The following is a 6,000-nucleotide window of genomic DNA, read 5'->3' on the forward strand; positions in this document are numbered from 1 at the left end:
ATGTGTTGGTTTAATGACCAATGAGAGTTTTACCTCTTGGACCTTCTCAGACCTGTCTATAGAAGAAGATCTGGAATAATAAAACTGGCTCTCTTGTGCTGCCCAGAAGAGAGTCCCTGTCATGCTTTCACCAGTCCTAATATAGTGTAACACAATTTGATGTGTATTCATAGAATTAAGGTATATTGAAACTTTTCCATTAACTACTTTACATTTCCCAGGAACTGTTTAGCATGGCCACTCCTTGGGTCCACCTTTTTACAGCATGCCTGTGTCTTGGCTTGTGGTTTTAATCCTCTTCTTCTCACCTTTGAATTTGGGCCTTGGCTCCTTCTTTCCACAGCCGCTGAGTGTTGATAGCAGCAGGGTCCCCATCATCTGTTCACTGGAGTTATCCCAACTGAGCAGACAGTTCAAACATCCTCTATCGACTGTTACAGCAAAGCCATTGGAACCTGATACATAGAGCATTCATCTTCATCCTTGTGAAAAGCCAATATGAGAATATGTATTTATAACAGTGGGAATATAAATCTGGGGAGACATGTGGTGTTTTTAGTGGGAGTAGTGAATTGGAGAGCACCATTCCTAAAGCACAGGAGCCCTGTCAGAGGCAGCCCTGTCCCTGCAGTGCCCCAGCTCTGCTGCCCCACAGCTGCTGGATCAGCAAGGGCAGAGCCATGGGGGAGGGAAATGCACAGGGACTCCTCCTGGGAGGGACCTCAGGAGGTTTCCAGGCCAGGCCAAAGCGCAGTCAGTGGAGAAGGGACCCAGGGATGGGCTGTTTGTGTGCTCTGCTGTGGCAGGAGGAGATGCAGAGCTGCACAGACACCCAGACCATGTGGATCCCTGCAGGAGCTGATCTCACACAGCGGCTCCCAGGCCTCTGCTGCTCGCTGCTTGCTCTGATGTTCCCTGGGGGTTACAGCCAGCCCCACACACACCAGTGCAGTGTGCTCACACACCCGTCTCACCAGTGCCTGGGCCCCCAAAGGACACAGGCCCTGATGATTTCTGCTCCCCACTCCAGTACCTGGCACTTGGAGCTCCCTCGGTACCCAGAGCAGAGGCAGCTCCCTTGTCCCACAGGCTTCTTGGCAATGGAGGCTTTAGGAAAATGCCACAGCCTGTGGGCATCAGCTGTAAGCCATGGCCAGGGATGGGCACTGACCATCAACTTTCAGCAAAACACCTTGATCCTTGTAAGAGACGGTCTGAAGATTCTCTCATCTGTCTCACAACCGTCTCAAGGACAGAGACTGAGACCCTGAATATCACAAGGGACTTGGTTTAGGGGTTTGGGCCTAGCTGAGGTGGATGTTTGCTGAGTGATTGTTTGCAGATGGTTACACGGTACACTGCCCTCGTTCCTGCTGGTGAGCAATGACTTGCAAGCCGTGGTTTGCTCTGCACTCTACACCTGCCCCTGGTGCAATGGAATTCATCACAATGATCATCAATCTCCTCTGGTTTTAGCCCTGTGCCCCTCATTTTGTAAAAGACTATAAAATCACACCCCAAATTTACCTTCCTTTGAGATCTCCCCAACGGACAGAAGACTCTGCATCATTTGATGGCTGAGCGGACTTCGACATTGGTAGCTATAATCCCCTTAGTCTCTTTTCCTTATGCTTTGCTTTCTCCTCTTTTCCCTCTATCACATATTAGTGTTGATGAGCACTCAATAAAGTGTGTTTTGCTGTTTAAGTCCTTGGTTTGCTGATAATCTTTTGTACTCTAAGACCGACTAAAAGAACCACATCACGAATCCCACCTTGTGAATCATAACAATCGCCCAGTATTTCCCTTCCTGGGCTCCTTTCTTAGACATCCCATGGGAAATCTTGCACATTCCCCAAATGTTCTTTGTGGATTTCCATCATGAATCTCAGACCCTGAGGCAGAGCCCCCCATGCTCAGCTGGCAAGGTCATGCAGGAAAGCTCCACCACTGAGCCCCTTGGGGAGTCTTTAATGAGGAGGTGGCAGAACTTTGCTTGAAGTAATTTTTTATCGTTTGTTTTATAAATTGTAGTGGCCCTAAAATATCATCTACTGCAGCCCCCTTGCTGTGGGAAGGCACAGCTACCACTGGAACAGATGGTCAAAGCTCCTGACCTGGAACACTTCTTGGGATGGGACATCCACTCCCATGGACAACCTGTTTCCATCTTGTCAACCTCATCATAAAATATTTCTTCTATCAAATCTGAATTTATCCTTGACCATTTTAAAGGCTATGACCCTTCCTCTGCCACTACACGCCTGCAAAAGATTTCAATTTTTCTTGGACCATGACCACAATGTTTCAATCTGAAAAGACCTTGAAAGGACACAAAAATCTCACAAGATCAGATCAGGAGGCCTCAAGCACATGACCCATAGAGATAGAGGGCCCTGGGCTCAGTGGTGTGAAGACTGAGGGCTGGAGTAGCCTGAGAGGGCTTGAAGGGTGGCTTCAGAGATGGTGGAGCTCTTCTTGATTATATGAAACAGCCTGAGAAAGGAATAATGCCACCCAGATCTCCTGGGGAGATCTAGACAGGACCCAAGAAGAGATGAATTTGTTTCCCAGGACAGGGCTGTGGTGCAACACGTCCCCCAGAAGGAGTGTGGAGCAGCCCAAGGCTTTGTGTGGCCAGGCAGAGGCAGGCAGGACGCAGAGCGGTCAGCAAAGGAAGGGCCCAGCGAGCTGGGGCAGCCGGGGGATGACGACAGCCTGCAGGGCCAGAGGCGCAGGGCATGGACACCGTAGGGCAGCCTGGGCTGGAGAGGGCACAGGGATGGGCAGCAGCTGCAAGGCCCTGCCAGAGGCAACTTGTGCAGCCCTTTGGCCATGGCTGCTGGCCCTGGGCCTGAGCCATGAGGAGGAGACAAGTGACCCTTGCAGCCCTGGGGCCTCATTGCCTCCTTGTCCCTGCTCAGCAGCCTGGCAGGGGCCGCCCCATGGTGCTGCCCTTGGCATTGCACATCCCCACATGCCAGTGGCCCGGGAAGAGCCCTGAGCAATGAGGGAGGGACAGCATCTGCCTTGCCAGGGGCTGGGGCTCAGCCCTCGGCCCTTGGCACTCCTGAAACACATCCAGCTTTGCTCAGCACCACAGACACCTTTCCCTTGCTTGTCCCCACCTGTCATCAGTGCCTGCAGTGTTCTGCTCTCCCTGGAACCTGGGGACACTTTCCCAGTTGAGTGCCTCAGTGGGACCCATTAAAACTTCCAGAAACTTTGAATTGAAACTTTAAATTGGAGTGCCAATTTAACTTTGAGTTAAACTTCTTGAGAAGTTTTTTGAACACTCTCTCAGGGACTGAGTCAGGTGGAAACAACACCAAAGCCCTGAGAGGGTCATTAAAATCCTGGTGCTGTTGCTGAGCTGGGCCGAGCTCCTGGCACAGAGGCAGCTCCTGGCAACCAAGAAGAGCTTCAAAAAGACATTTCTCCTGATGAGCAGCTTTTCTCCCAGCCCAGCAGGGCTGAGGGCACTGCCTGCAGCCACCTGGGTGCCTTAAAGCAACTGGAAGGACAAGTCTGAGCTTCTTCATGGAGAAATGCTCCCAACTGCTGGCACAGTAAGTCTCTGGCTGCGGGGATCTCCTAAAGCTGCCCCATGACAGCACTGACATGACTGTAGGGATGGCTCTGCTGCCGTTTGTGGTTTGGGGAGGATGTGCTGCAGAGCGGGGCTGCCCTGGGCACCCTCAGAGGGACAGGGCAGGACGGCTCCTGCTGCCAGGGACGGCTGCAGGGGCTGAAGCTGGGGCTGCAGCCAGGGCTGCCCAGGGCTGTCCTGCAGAGCAGCTCCTGCAGCCCTGAGGGCTCTTTGCCAGCCCAGGGCATCTGCCACCTGCCAGGGGCAGCTCTCAGCCTGCCTGGGAGCTCCCCATGGGCGGTGGGGAGAAGTTGGAGGGGGAAGGAGCGACCCCCATCAGGGCAGATTCCTCCTGCTGTGGAGATGGTGCTGCATGGCCAGGGCTGCTCTCAGCTTTCTCCTAAAGGAAAGGGCAAGGGGCTGTCAGCTTTGTCTGTGTCACTGAGACTCCTGCACTGTCACCCTGGGCATCAGCAGAGCTGCCTCAGCTCTCCCTCCCAAAGTGCCTCCTCAGCCTCCTCTAGCCACAGCCAGCAGCAGCAGCACCTTGGCTTGCAGCATCTCTGTTTGTCTGAGCTCCCCTTAAGGCCCTGCTGGCAGGGAGATGGCCCTGGGCAGTGCCTGTGCTGGGAGGGGTGTGCAGGGCAGAGCTGAGCCCCCAGGGCTGGGCTGGGCTCGGGAGCACTGGCAGGGACAAGGCTTGGATAGAGAGAAACAGCTCCCAATAGGCACAACTCCAGGCAGAGAGCCAGACCAGCCCTGGGTATCCCTCCCTGTCCAGCTGCACAGAGACAAAAAGATGTCTAGGGAAAATTATTTAGAAATTGGAGCCTTTAAAGAGGCTGCTTTATTTTTCAAGTATGTTTTATGTTTAGCCAACCTGAAACAGAGGGAGGTGTAATGATCAAAGGGCACCTGAGTGAGACCAGCAGGTCTGAGTGCCCTGGGGCACAGGGAGCCCTGATTTCCCTCTGGGCTCCCCAGTGCTCAGGCTGAGAGCAATGCTGAAAGAGGATTCCTGCCCCTTCACAACAAGCAACAGTAACTTAGCAGCAAAACTTGAGCTCAAAAATAAGTAAAAAAGTGAATGAAATTTCCCCAGAGAAAGAGAAGTAATTTTGAGTAAATTTGTAAGAAAATAGCATAGAATTGACTCAAGGAAATCTGTCCCAGCTTTTCAATGTCTTCTTTCAACAGTCCACCATGTCCAGAGTGAAGAAATGTCCAACAGCAGCTCCTTCAGCCACTTCCTCCTGCTGGCACTGGCAGACACGCGGCAGCTGCAGCTCCTGCACTTCTGCCTCTTCCTGGGCATCTCCCTGGCTGCCCTCCTGGGCAACACCCTCATCATCAGTGCCATAGCCTGCAGCCACCACCTGCACAGCCCCATGTTCTTCTTCCTGCTCAACCTGGCCCTCACTGACCTGGGCTGCATCTGCACCACTGTGCCCAAAGCCATGCACAATTCCCTCTGGGACACCAGGACCATCTCCTACTCAGGATGTGCTGCACAGGTGTTTCTGTTTGCCTTTTTCATCTCAGCAGAGTATTTCCTCCTGACCATCATGTGCTACGACCGCTACGTGTCCATCTGCAAACCCCTGCACTACGGGACCCTCCTGGGCAGCAGAGCTTGTGCCCACATGGCAGCAGCTGCCTGGGTCAGTGGCTTTCTCTATGCTCTCATGCACACAGCCAATACATTTTCCCTGCCCCTGTGCAAGGGCAATGCCCTGGGCCAGTTCTTCTGTGAAATCCCACACATCCTCAAGCTCTCCTGCTCCAAATCCTACCTCAGAGAAGCTGGACTTATTGTGGTTGGTGCCTGTTTAGCTTTTGGTTGTTTTGTGTTCATAGTTTTCTCCTATGTGCAGATCTTCAGGGCTGTGCTGAGGATCCCCTCTGAGCAGGGACGGCACAAAGCCTTTTCCACCTGCCTCCCTCACCTGGCCGTGCTCTCCCTGTTCCTCAGCACTCTCATGTTTGCCTACCTGAAGCCCCCTCCATCTCCTCCCCATCCCTGGATCTGGCAGTGTCAGTTCTGTACTCGGTGGTGTCTCCAGCCCTGAACCCCCTCATCTACAGCCTGAGGAACCAGGAGCTCAAGGCTGCCCTGAGAAAATTGATGACTCTGTATTTTCAGAAGGATTAAACTCTCTCTTTTCTGCTGCAGAGCCTTTTGAATGTAGCTCTGGAATCTCAGCCTTAGTTTTCCCTATTTGTGCATTTATTCATCGGTAACTTTTGCTACTGTTGTTGTGTGTTTTACAAATACTGTAGTATTACTTTTTGTATTTCTACATGAATATCTACCTTTCTTTTGAAACACAAAGACCTGCAAGAGGTCTGTTCCCTGTGCATTTAAATAAAAACAAGTGCCTGCCCTGACCTGTGTGTCCAGGGTCATTCCT

The 6,000-nt window shown here is 52.4% G+C and overlaps 1 pseudogene; it reads left to right on the forward strand.

Moving 5' to 3' along the window:
* LOC131590140 (olfactory receptor 14C36-like) overlaps positions 1–5,741 on the forward strand; it is a 193,965-nt pseudogene extending 188,224 nt beyond the window's left edge.
* The last annotated feature ends 259 nt before the right edge of the window (positions 5,742–6,000 follow it).

This window comes from Poecile atricapillus, chromosome 32 (genome assembly GCF_030490865.1).
Source record: "Poecile atricapillus isolate bPoeAtr1 chromosome 32, bPoeAtr1.hap1, whole genome shotgun sequence".
Taxonomy (NCBI): Eukaryota; Metazoa; Chordata; class Aves; order Passeriformes; family Paridae; genus Poecile; species Poecile atricapillus.